This window comes from Lissotriton vulgaris, chromosome 8 (genome assembly GCF_964263255.1).
Source record: "Lissotriton vulgaris chromosome 8, aLisVul1.2, whole genome shotgun sequence".
Taxonomy (NCBI): domain Eukaryota; kingdom Metazoa; phylum Chordata; class Amphibia; order Caudata; family Salamandridae; genus Lissotriton; species Lissotriton vulgaris.
In genome coordinates this window covers 890,100,526-890,114,553 of record NC_141696.1, presented here as the reverse complement: position 1 = coordinate 890,114,553, position 14,028 = coordinate 890,100,526, and positions in this window count along the sequence as shown.

The window sequence follows — 14,028 nt, the reverse complement described above, 5'->3', positions numbered from 1 at the left end:
ACATTTGGCTGGGTACGTCCTGCACTTGGGGACCGTACTGCCACTTGTCTCCACCGCACAGCCGCCGCCTCCAGGGTCGGAGCGGACGACGAGGAAAGGACCCTGCCGCCACAGAACACCGCTGCCCCGGACGACCAGTGACCTGCTCGGCCGAAGAGCCGCAACGATCAGCGACCCCGGGAAGGCAACGCGACGTGGGACAGATCCCTTGGAAGCCGCCGGCTCCACAAGGACATTGAGTAACCCCGGCCTACGGGCCTCAAGAGAACTTCCATAAGAACTGTGGTAACCCGAATTAAGTAACCTGCAACCGTCTTCATAAAGTTATTGACTGTATTCATAAGCCTGCTTAAAACCTATATAAAGATATATATTTTTACAAGAATACAGTCTGGTCTCATTGTGTGGTGGGTTGGTTGTAAAGGTGTATTGTTGCAAGTGTTTAACCCTATGTGCCCCAAAGATTAGCCTACGACTGCTTAAGCCACACTACCTAGAGGGTAAGCAGAGGTTGTCTGGAAGGTAACCCTCAGCCCTGACGAGGAAGAGAGAGTCCCTGCTTGTCGCTAGTGTTACACTGCGCCAACTAGAGCCTCCCCCTTCCTACATTGGTGGCAGCGGTGGGATTTTCGAATTTACACTTGCGATAGTTATACCTGAGCTTCTGACCACTACACAAGGAGTACGGTACAGCTACTAAACCACAGACTTTGCCGAAAGAAGATTCCGAGCGCAGAAACCATGCCTGGCACAAAGAGCTTGGATGGAGCGGAGTCCACAACCTCCGAGGTGTTGGAGATAGAGTGGGATGCCGCAAAGCTGGACAAATACTCAAAGTTGGAACTGAAGTTTTTCTGTAGGAAACTAAAGGTTCCGCACGCTGGTTGCAAAAACAAGCCGGAGCTCTACAAGGCCCTGAAAGCCTGGGTGGAGTCCAGAAAGACCCCGGAAGAGCAAGACGTCCTCGCCGAGCAGAATACGACGGAGGAACAGAATGCACTTGGGGATCTGATCGATCTCGAGAGTCAAGACAGCGAGCACAGCTTTGGTAAAGGCCTGTCGCCAGAGGAGCTGGCGGACAGGAAGGAAACCCGGAATCACGAAAGAAAGTTGGCAGAATTGAAAATCCAGCTGGAGCTGGAAACCAAAAGAATGGGGCTGGAAGAGCGAAAGCACCAGATGGATTATGAAATCAAGATGAGGGAGATAAGTCTCAAGGAGAGAGACTTGGATCGGCCTCCCTCTGGTGGCAGCACATCGCCAGTGCAGGTAGACAAGAGTGCACATCCCGAAGGACGTAGTTAAGGAGTTCTTTAAGGGGGATGACATAGGACAGTGGTTTAGGGCATACGAGGTAGCCATGTCCTCCCACCGGGTCCCTGACAAGGATTGGGGAGCGGGGTTGTGGGGACGGTTCCTTAGCGAAGGGAGAGATACCTTGCTAGATTTGCCCGTTGAGAATCAGAGATCCTATGCCCACATGAAAGAAGCTTTATTAAACAGGTACGGGCTTACCCCTGAAATGTATAGACAGAAGTTTAGGGGATGTACTAAGCGGCCTGGGAATACGTATGTGGAGTATGTGACTTACTTTTGCAGAGCACTGGATGGTTGGGTGAAAGGTAACAAAGTGAATGATTTTCAAGGTCTCTTTGATTTAATTGCATGGGAGCACTTGTCTGATCACTGTTTTCCTGAGTTACGCCAGCACCTGATCGATAGCAAGCTGTCCAACCCGAGGAAGCTTGCTGAGGAGGCGGACCGCTGGCTCAGCACCAGGGTCCACAAGGGTCCCGTGGGGGATTCCGCCAAGAGTGGGCAGGGTCCCCAGCAGAAGAATGGGGGGGACAAAGGGGGAAAACAGAAAGGGTTCCAAAAAGGCCCCCAAAGTAGTTCCCAAGGGAATCCGCAGCAGGGTTCTCAGCCTCCCCCACCCCCGAAGCAGAATGGAGCCCCGACAGGTAAACCTGTTCCAAAGGGGCCCTTCAATTGTTTCAAATGTGGCGAGCCTGGGCACATATCCAGTAACCCCAAGTGTCGCCTATTTGGAAAACCTGCACCCACTGGTGCTCCGCCCCGACAAGTGACTAGCGTTCACCTGGGAGAAGAAATGATGGTCCCGGGGGGTGGAGATCCCGTTCACATGACCCTGGTCTCGCTAGGAGACAGTGAGATGATCCCGACGAACTACCTGCCCTCTAACACTAAAAAATATGGGCAGGTGGTGATCATCAATGGTAAGGAAGCTGAGGCTCTTAGAGACACAGGAGCCAGTGTGACTGCAGTGAGGCAGCACCTGGTGTCTCGAGAGCAGGTTGTACCCCATGCCTACTGTAGGGTTATCAACGCTGATAATTCTGAGAGTCAGTGTCCGATGGCTCAAGTTCCCTTCGAGTGGGGGGGGGGTCTCTGGTACTCTGCAGGTCTGTGTGAGAAAAACCATGCCTGTTGACTGTTTGCTAGGGAACGACTTGGAGCACTCCCCTTGGGAAAAGGTGGAGAAGACGACTCACCTGCGGATGGTGGGTCTGCCGGACTGGGCGTGCGTGACCACCCGGTCGATGGCAGCCAGTAAGGGTGATCGAGAGGTCCTGGGGCCTGATGGAGAGGCCCAGGAACCGGCTTTAGGGAGAAGGCGCAGGGGGCGCGGGAAACCGGCCCCTGAAGTTCCTACGGTCCAGGAGGAGGCAGACCTTGAGGGGGATGCCCTGGAGCCTACAGGGGAACAGATCGCCGAACTGGGGGACCTGCCTGAGCTGACCCATTGGCAGCAAGAAGGAGGACCCTCCAGGGAGGAATTCTGCAGGGAGCAGAAAGAATGCCCTTCTCTCGTGGGTATGCGGCAGCAGGCTGCAGACCAGGCCAATGGTGTTCAGGCCAAAACACATTACGTTTACTGGGAGAACGACCTCCTGTATTCAGAGCCTAAGGCTGCTGAACCTGGGTCAGCCCGTGTGCTGGTGGTACCCCAGAAGTTCAGAGCCTTCCTACTGGGTCTGGCTCACGATGTGCCTTTAGCAGGACATTTAGGGATGGACAAGACCTATGACAGGCTTGTCACCCACTTCTACTGGCCCCAAATGCATAAAAGCTCAGACGCTTATTGCAGAACCTGTCCAACTTGCCAGGCAAGTGGGAAGACGGGAGGGAAGAACAAGGCTCCCCTCCAACCCTTCCCTGTGGTCGGTACGCCATTCCAGCGAGTGGGTATTGACATCGTTGGGCCTCTGGACCCCAAGACAGCCATGGGCAACAGGTTCATCCTGGTCTTGGTGGACCATGCCACCCGGTACCCTGAAGCCATCCCTCTGAGGACAGTGACGGCTCCCGTGGTGGGGCGTGCACTGATGGGAATTTTCTCACGAGTAGGATTCCCTCTAGAGGTGGTGAGCGACAGGGGGACCAATTTTATATCGAAATATATGAAGTCCCTTTGGCAGGAGTGTGGCGTAACGTACAAGTTCACCACACCCTACCATCCCCAAGGTAACGGGTTGGTTGAAAGATTCAACCGAACCCTCAAAGGCATGATAATGGGCCTGGAAGGTCCGATGAGGCGTAAGTGGGACGTCCTCTTGCCATGCCTGCTGTTTGCATATCGCGAGGTACCACAGAAGTCCCTAGGGTTCAGCCCCTTTGAACTGCTGTACGGTCACCCCGTGAGAGGACCACTGAGTTTGGTGAAGGAAGGCTGGGAGCAATCTCCCAGGAAACCTCCCCAGAATGTATATAGCTACATGCTGGCCTTCAGAAACCAGACCAGGCGCTTCAGACAACTTGCCGAGGCAAATCTGGAAGCGAGCCAGGAAGAAATGAAGCGGTGGTACGATCAGAATGCCACTCTGGTCGAGCTTCAGCCTGGACAGGAGGTGTATGTCTTGGCCCCAGTGGAGCCCTGTGCCCTTCAAGATAAGTGGACAGGACCATTTGAGGTTGTGGAGTGCAAGAGCCCCGTGACATACTTGGTGGACATGAAGACGCCCAGGAACCCTTTGCGGGTCCTACATGTCAACCGCCTCAAGCCCCACTTGCGAAGGTCCGAAGTGGGCATGTTGTTGGCAACCGATGATGGAATGGAGGAGGAGTCGGAGCCTCTTCCTGACCTCTTGGTGGCCTGTGAGAAGGATGGGTCAGTGGATGGAGTTAACCTCTCACCCTCCCTGACCGCCGAACAACAGGAGGACTGCCGCCAGTTGCTGGGGCAGTTTCCAGACCTGTTCTCCCTGGTTCCGAGTGTCACAGATTGGTGCATCCATGATGTGGACACTGGAGACAGCTTACCGGTGAAGCATAAGGCTTACCGGGTAACTGACAGGGTCCGGGCCTGCATCAAGGAGGAGGTCTCCAAGATGCTTGCCCTCGGGGTGGTTGAGTCTTCCAGCAGTCCTTGGTCCAGCCCCGTGGTCTTGGTTCCAAAGGCTGCTGCGCCGGGAGCCACACCCGAACTCCGGTTCTGTGTGGACTACAGAGGACTCAATTCAGTCACGAAGACTGACGCGCACCCCATCCCCAGAGCTGACGAGCTCATTGATCGGCTAGGGGCTGCCCGGTTCCTCAGCACGTTTGATTTAACGTCTGGGTACTGGCAGATCGCCTTGACCGATGGGGCAAAGGAGAGGTCGGCATTCTCTACACCAGATGGGCATTTCCAGTTCCGGGTTATGCCATTTGGAATGAAGAATGCCCCTGCCACCTTTCAGAGATTGGTCAACCAGGTGTTGGCTGGGCTGGACGAGTTCAGTGCCGCCTACCTGGATGACATCGCGGTGTTCAGCGGCACCTGGCCCGAACACCTGCGACACCTCTGGGAAGTGTTGATGGCCCTGCGCAGAGCAGGCCCCTCACAATCAAGGCAAGCAAGTGCCAGATTGGGCAGGGTTCCGTGGTGTACTTGGGACACCAGGTTGGGAGTGGCAAGGTAGCCCCCTTGCAGCCCAAAATCGAAACCATCCTGGCTTGGGAACCCCCCAAGACCCAGACTGCAGTGAGAGCCTTCCTGGGGCTCACTGGGTATTACAGGAGGTTTGTCAAGGGCTATGGCACGATCGTGGCCCCCTTGACAGAGCTGACTTCGAAAAAGCAGCCCAGGAATGTGATTTGGACTGACACCTGTCAGAAGGCTTTCGACACCCTGAAGACTGCCATGTGCACGGCGCCCGTGCTCCTGGCCCCAGATTTCTCCAAGGAGTTCATTGTGCAAACAGACGCTTCAGAGCATGGTGTAGGGGCTGTTCTTTCACAGATGACTGAGGAGGGCTTTGACCAACCCGTAGCCTTCATAAGTCGGAGGTTACTTCCACGTGAAAGTAGGTGGAGTGCAATAGAGCGTGAAGCATTTGCTGTGGTCTGGGCGCTGAAGAAGCTAAGACCCTACTTGTTTGGGTCTCACTTCCGAGTTCAGACGGACCACAGGCCCCTCAGATGGTTGATGCAAATGAGGGGTGAGAACCCGAAACTGTTGAGGTGGTCCATTTCTCTACAGAGTATGGACTTTACGGTGGAACACCGCCCTGGCACCGATCACGCCAACGCTGACGGTCTGTCCAGATTTTTCCGCCTTAGTGATGTGGAACTCCCTGGGGAAGGGTAGTTCCCCCCACATTTCAGCTGGAGGGGACACATGTTAGACCTGGCACCTTGGCGTGAGTCTCCCTTCCACTTTTTGCTGATGTGCCTCCGATGTTTTGCTGGTTTTCCGATACTCAGGGCACTGCGCCACGGCTGATCCGTGCCGCAGTGCAAGTGCTCCCTACTGTAAACTGTACTTACGATTGGTATCCATGATTGGTGCATTGGATTTACTGTTAGTCCCTAGTAAAGCGCACGAGAGAGTGCCAGGGCTTGTAGATGCCAATACTGCTGGTGGGCCTGCAGCGCTGGTTGCGCCACCCACCGAAGCAGCCGTAAAGATGTGTCTGGGAACTGCGACCGCAGAACCAGCGTGTGGTCTCGTACTATCACGCTAGCTGTCCCCACTTGCCAGCACCGACCCTTCCCTTGACCACATATTAGTCACCCCTATGGTAGGCCTGCGGGCAGGGTGCGTTGTAGGTGCAAGGTAGGACAGGCCCTGATGTGCGTGGCATGTCCTAGTAGTGACTTACAACGAAGACCGTATTTCACTACTGAAGGCTACCTGCTCCATTAGGCCAGGCTGAGCTGCGAGGGTTATTACACCCTATAATCCCCGCGGGCTCAAGGAGCATGGTAGTGAGTCATGTTTAGTATGCCTGAACTCGGGATAATGAGATATTTCTTGTAGTCAAGTTTATTTCAGTATCCTGGGTTTGCAAATGCTGCTTTTAGAAAGTTAGCATTTGCTTGCTTAACCATTTCAGCCGCCTCTGCTGGTGTGTATCTGACTGTCTGGGATGTGTGAGTGACAGGGCTGGAGGGATGACGGGTGGCGAATGCGCAGATTACACCTTAGTGGGAGGTAGGAGTGCCTCTTGACTCGAGCTGTCACTGTGCTCGACCTCCACAATGCTGGCTCCACCCTCCTGGGGAGCGGCGGATGACTCTGCCGGCACCTGGCCCAGGAAGGGCGAAGCCCCCATCAACAAGGTACTCTGGCCACTCCCGTCCGGACAATGCTGGCTCCACCTCCTGTGGGGCGTCTGATGAGCCTGCCCCTCACACTGAAAGCAGAAGCCGGAGTACACCCGCGGGGGTACTCCAGAACTGAGAGTGGCTATGCAAAGGCCCCCCTGGCCTGCGAGAACAAAAGAATTGGCCTATAAAAGACGGAGCCCTGCTCCTTGAAAATTAGATCCGGTTTGGGCCACAGAAAGACTCTGCCCTACGAGAAGGACCGTGAGAGACAAGGAAGGGTGCTGACTCTTGCCTGTGTCTGGTGCCTTGCTGCTGAAGGAGAGGAAGACAATAAGACTACGAAAAGACTATTGTGCTACTTGTGCCAAACTCTGCAAAGAGATCTCCAAGGGCTTGCAACTGAACTTGCCCCCTGACCAGCGTCCCAGGACCAGTGGACGCTACCCCCTTGGAAAGCGACTGCGGGTGCTGACCATCGCCGCAGCACTGACGGAGGAATCTCCTCTAAGGCATCAACATCCTCCCGACCACCATGACCGGGGCCCAAAGCAACAGCAGAAGCAAAGTGAGGACCAGCCGCCGCTGGCCCGAACACCGTGACCGCAACTGCACCGGGAGCCCGAGAGCAAAGCAAAGGAGGACCCGTCCGGTCCGAGCTATCGAGGTGAAGGCATAGCGAGCCCTCACTCACCTGCAAAGACGGACAACTGCCCTACGAGAATCTGTAAAGTCGGTAAGCCTGCCCGACAGCCCAGCTGTGAGCCCACAGCTGCACCGACATTTGGCTGGGTACGTCCTGCACTTGGGGACCGTACTGCCACTTGTCTCCACCGCACAGCCGCCGCCTCCAGGGTCGGAGCGGACGACGAGGAAAGGACCCTGCCGCCACAGAACACCGCTGCCCCGGACGACCAGTCTATTTAGGGGGGATACCAACCTATTATGGGCGCACTACCTCAACTTTAGGGTACTTAGGTATAACTAGTGACAGTAATCATAAGGTGCTTCTAGAGGAATGATGCGTATCCTACATCAAACAGCTTCATGCGAAGCAACAATAAGAACAATATCCTCTGAGCACACTCACAGTTCACACATATAGTTCCAACATATATATGGCAAGCAACTCCAATCCTCAGGAGTCGGATCAATCAATATAGTCTCCAAGGTCAATGCACAAAAGAGTCCACTTTCTGTATTTGGAGTCCTTTTTAATGAATTTCAAATGTTGATTACACCAGCCAACACGTGTTTCGTCGTGCATAAATTATACCTCGACTTCTTCAGGGCTGTAATCAAACAGAACATTTCCTACAATCAGTAAAAATATTTTCCTCGTATCTTAAAAAAGATGTGGAATAGTACCAACCACCATCTAGTCAGATAAAGGTCTGCCAAGTGAAGAGTTAGAAGTAGGAAAATAAATCATCAAGAAACCAATCCAGTACTAATAAACACCCTGTGTATAATAGAAAGAGACCCCAACCACCAAGATAAATAAGCACGGTGGGGGTAACTTATCACCTCTGTATCTTTCCGTAATCTCTCATCTTTATATGATCCTCATAGTGTAAACAAATCTATCAGTCTGAAAAAACAGAGGCATTTCAAAATGATATATACCCTAAGTACTATCACTATTATCAAAAGTGCAACTGAATATTACACTGGTGAGTCCAAACAAAATTAATTTGCCAAATTAAAATCCAACGTTCACCCCCTATGTTGTTATTAAATTAGGTTTACCTTTAGAATCTCCTCCCAATTCATCCAGCAATTTGTCAACCACCTCTATTTCTTTGTTCATCTATAACGTCAATCGAAGTCAAACATAAATATATTACACTCCAAGTTATTTTTGCTGGGTAGAATTGATACAAACGTATATCCTACAACACTCACCCAGTAACCAGTGACCAGTGACCTGCTCGGCCGAAGAGCCGCAACGATCAGCGACCCCGGGAAGGCAACGCGACGTGGGACAGATCCCTTGGAAGCCGCCGGCTCCACAAGGACATTGAGTAACCCCGGCCTACGGGCCTCAAGAGAACTTCCATAAGAACTGTGGTAACCCGAATTAAGTAACCTGCAACCGTCTTCATAAAGTTATTGACTGTATTCATAAGCCTGCTTAAAACCTATATAAAGATATATATTTTTACAAGAATACAGTCTGGTCTCGTTGTGTGGTGGGTTGGTTGTAAAGGTGTACTGTTGCAAGTGTTTAACCCTATGTGCCCCAAAGATTAGCCTACGACTGCTTAAGCCACACTACCTAGAGGGTAAGCAGAGGTTGTCTGGAAGGTAACCCTCAGCCCTGACGAGGAAGAGAGAGTCCCTGCTTGTCGCTAGTGTTACACTGCGCCAACTAGAGCCTCCCCCTTCCTACAGTTGGGTTTGTGGTTGTTTGTTTGAATTGAGAGAGTGTGTGTGGGTGATTTTAGATGTGCCCAGATGTGTTTGATTCCTATTTTGTTGTATATTTACCTATCAACTTGATATCGTAATATAAATAAATGAAATATCTTCTACAGATTAGTTTTCCTACATTAATTGGGGAAGGTCTTTGTTGTTTGGGTATCTTCTAATACATCAGCAACTTAGAGCGCTCTATAAGCAATCTTCAGTCAGATTGGGTTCCTTTGAATGTATTTTGGTTCTTTCCCCTGTCCCCTCTGCCTGTCATTCACCTCAGGCGCCCCCTTCAGTGTGAGTGGTTGATCCACACTCTGCACACTATACCTCTTTTTTGTATGGTATATAGAGATCCAACTTCCTACACCCTGAGTCTCAAAACAGGAGGCAAGCCAGCATTCCCTTGGAGATCACGGTTGGTTCAAGCAAGAGTCCAGTTCTTCCCCAGCAGTGGCAGAGGGTAGGTGGAGGCAGATCGGCACAGCAGAAAACAGTTCATCCGGAGCAGCAGTCCAGAAGAGTAACAGTCCTTGCAGCATCACAACAGCCCTAAAAGTATATGATTTGGCTTGTTCAGAGCCCCAGTACTTATATACATGTGTGCCTTTGAAGTGAAGGTGACTTCAAAGAGGGGCTTTGAAGTGCACAGAGTTATTGCCTTCCCAGCCCTGGCTCTAGACTCACTACAGGGGGTTATCAGCCATTTCTGTGGGGACGCAAAGCTGCCCATTCAGGTGTAAGTGTCAGCTCCTCCCTCCCATCCTGCCCAGGATGAGCCGTCAGGATGGAGATGACCACTCAGACATACCTAACTTTCCTTTGTGTATGACTGGCTAGAGGGAATGAACAAAGTCAATCGGTCACCTACCTCAGACATGCATTGGAGACAAGCTGCAGGCATACGGAGCTTTAAGTGTAGACAAATACTATCTTTTAAAAAGTGATATTTACAAAATAGTAATGTTAAATCTAACTTTGACAGTAAAGTGGATTTATCATTGCTATTCCAATGATATACAACATGACAGAGCTACTCCTTCTCAATCAGGAATTACAGCTTAAAAATGCAATAAGGACTTCCCAATGTTAACGTAAGAGAGGAGTAGACCTCAGTGTAGTGAAAAACACATTTACATGTTTTTCACTACCAGGACATGTAAATCTTAAAAGTATATGTCCTACCTTATACTTACACAACACCCTGCCCCATGAGCCACCCAGGGCCTACCTTAGAAGTGACTTATATGTAATAAAAGAGGAGTTTAAGGCTTGACACGTGTTTTTAAATGCCAAGTTGACTTGTCAGTGAAATTGCAAATAGTCTCTGCAGTGGCAGGTCTGGGACCTGTTTAAAGAGCTACTTGTGTAGGTAGCACAATCAGTGCTGCAGACCCACTAGTACCATTTAATGTACAGGCCCTGGGCACAGGTAGTGCGCTCTACTAGGGACTTACAGGTAAATTAAATATACGAATTTTGGATAAGTCAATGTCAATGTTTAGGGAAGAACCACATGCAATTTAGCTCGGGTTAGCTGTGGTAAAGTGCTTGCAGTCCTAAGGCCAACAAAAAGAAGGTCAGAAAAATAAGAAGAGGAAGGCAAAAGGTTTGAGGTGACCCTTCAGAGAGGGCCATTTTGCCTTTCCAGTAAGGCAATAATATGTGGTGTAGGTAAATACACCAATTGCACTGAAAGTTAAATGTCACCTGTTGTCAGAAACACTTTCAGAGGGCCAAGGGGAAAGGAGGGGCTACTAGGCCTTTTACTCCTCAATTCCTGGGCCCCAGCCTACTATGGATCCTGAGTAACTAAGCCAAGTACCCCTTCTACACTTAACTCTCAGTGGTGGCTGTGGATGAGCAGTCATAGGCTCCCTCAGGTATTGGGGTGTCTAGATACAGGTTATTGAACAAGATTTATAACTGAAAATACAAGTAACAATGTAAACTGTCTAGTCAAACAGTACTTTTTATATTAAAAATAAGTATTTTATTTTTAACTCTACACATTCAAAGAAGTATTAGGACATTCATAAGCAATAACACAATCCCCTTGAGCTCACAACTCTAGGATTTAACTGACTAATCCCTTGTCTCGACAGCTCCTCGTAATGTGATCATGGTTAATCCCCATTCACTGATGGCTGTATCCAGGGAACACTCAATTGTAGGCCTGACTCAAGAGTCCACTCCGACTTGTAGAAAAAGGTCAAAAGTGTAAAGGTGTTGATGGTACCACAGCATCTTTAGCAGTGAGTGCCCTGCATATGTAATGAACTGTTTGGTGCACAACTCTCTTCTCACACCTTGCACTGTCGTGTTTATATCTAGGACCCTAATTCGATATTCCCGATTTATGCCCTTGTGAGGTTGTAATCCATAATATCCTGATAAAGGCATAAGAATCAGATCCATATTCAGTAATAGCCCATGCAGTCCAAAGCACAGCACAGCTACTCCCATCGACTCCTAGAAAGCACAACGCGTTCTTTAAACGATCCAAGCCTCCAGCAGCCCGGGAAATCCCCGCTGCTTTTGTTTTGATTTGAACAAGATCTCCTGAGGTCCAGAAAGAACTGTTAGTTCTTAGTGACATCTTATGTCCAACCTTACGTCAAACCCGGCACCTTCCAGGTATAAAATACCAACAGTTGCCTTAAGCAAACACACAGTGGTTTGTAGCAGAGCGGCCATCTACTTGCCCGAGAGCCCAGCTGATGCGAGAGCCCACGGAAGCCACCCCTCCCGTTTGACGCACTGAGAGAGACGCTGTCTTTTTCTCCAGCCGAGAAAATCCAGCTCCGGTGTTTCCAGCCTACCCTTGCGGGTTGCTGGGATATCGAGTCCTGAGGAAAGAGATACCAGACCTCCCACATTCTATTACCAAGGTACGGAGCTGACTAAACCCTTAAGAGAATTCTTGATGCAGATTCTTGGCAAAATAATCTTAACCAACTTAACTTAAACTGCTACTTACTCATCCCTTCCCAAGTATTAGGCTTAGGTCAGGTACACCGGGGTAGGCTTAATTAGAAGCACCAGTTAAGTACGTTAGTCAATGTATTTATGTATGTATATATTTTATCCATTTTAAAGTATCATATGGCTAAGAAACCATATCAATGCTTTTACAGTATTATTTCCTAATACTACTTTTACTGTACTCACTTTACTTTACTTTAAGTATTGCAATTGTGGCAATTCATTTCTCTTGCATGAGAATGAAGACTGCTCAATAAATAACACCTTTTATTGAAAACGCCCGTCTCTCCATTTCTCTGCATTCTGGTGAAACTAAGTATGCACTGCTGACTGAGTGAAATAGCTGTCTTTTGTTTTCAAACGACTCTAGAGATACACTCTTATTCTGAGGGAGCAAAGTTGTCATGTTAATGCGGTTGTCGGAAACTGAATCCCTTCTTGTCTGAGCCAGGCAAGCTTATCCCTCCCTATCCATTCGAGAAAGTTTCCAGTGACCTCTGAGCTAGCTGGCGCAAACCTAAATTAAGTTTAACATAGTCAGTAGAGGCCTAGATGACCTCAGTCCTACTTCTACACTGCTGTTTATGTTATTCCAACGCGCAGAGCCTATTGGGAAAATAGGAACTACACAACATGGCGCCCAACGTTTGGTAAGGCGATAATCTAACGCAAGACACTAGAGTAACCCAGTCGTGCTTTTTCACACAGACCCCTTTTTCCCGTAAAAACTCCAATAGACGTCTGGAGTGGGTGAAAGGTTAATATCAGCCGGAACTTAGTAGGATGAGAATCCTATGCATTAGTTTTTGGTTTGATCAACGTTGAAGGATACAGTGTTCCAAAATATTGTGCACCTAATCTTTGTTTCCCTGAAACTCGATCTGCAACAGAAAACTTTCAGTCAGTAAAATGTCAGAAAGTGACGAAGAGAGAGAAAGAGAAGCCTTAGCAGCTCGACTCTTAGAGGAAGACACAACCCTCCAAGATAATGACCCGAGTGTTATAATCATTCCGGTCAATATAAGAAGAACTATAACTCTTAAACTTATAGAAAACGGACTGACACCACGAGGTGGTACAGTCATATTCGTGGTAGAGGCACATGAATATCGGCACACAGAGGTATTCCATTCATGGATACATTTTCCAGCAGCACACGCTGTGACAAAAGATTTCCACTATTACAAAATAGAGGAACCTCCGGATGAATACACTCCTTTAGAGGACATTGAAATCCCACTAAATTACCAAGAGCACCTGCTCTGGTTTAATGGCGCCCTAAAACATAATAATCCCATCACCAGGCTCGGTCCACTAGGTAGACCAGGAGCAACGTGGCCGGTCCTAGCCAGCTACACACCACACCCATACATTGCTAAAATGCCAGTTCCTGAACTTTTAGCTCAGCTAAAACTCTTAATTAAAATACATAGAAAATTGGTCCAATATGTCATGCAGACTTCAATAGTCCAACCGACAATTAATATTCCACAGCAGACCCCTCACCAGGGGAACACAAACAAAATCACACCACAGAACATACAATCATGTCTTGGTAAAGTACCTATAAAACGGGAACAAATTCCATTCTGGTTAGCACAAAAAATTACTCAAATAGAGGCAGTATTTGCAGATACTACTCCTACTGAGAAACACAGAATTCTGACTATCATCCTCCCAATGGGCATCGCACCACATGTGGAGGACTGTGACACTTGGGGCACAGTCTTTGCTTCCATCTACACAAAAACACCTGATGTCCCGTCTATGGCGGTCATACCAGATGTACTAAGACAGATTCAAAATGAATACGGTCCAGAACCTGCTTTAACTCTGGGTATGAAATTACTGAAAGACTTCAAGCTGGTCTCGGCTATATTATTAGCCAACATAAAAGGTGAAGCAGCATCTGTGGTGATCCGCCAGAAATTGAAGGAAATAGATATAGCAGAACAACCATTTGAACTTGCCAGAATCATAGAAAAATCCTATGAAGAGCAAGGAAGAGATAGTTTGGGTGGGAAACCGGTAAAACCCAAAGTAACTGAAAATCCTAAAAATTTTTTATTAAAAATAATT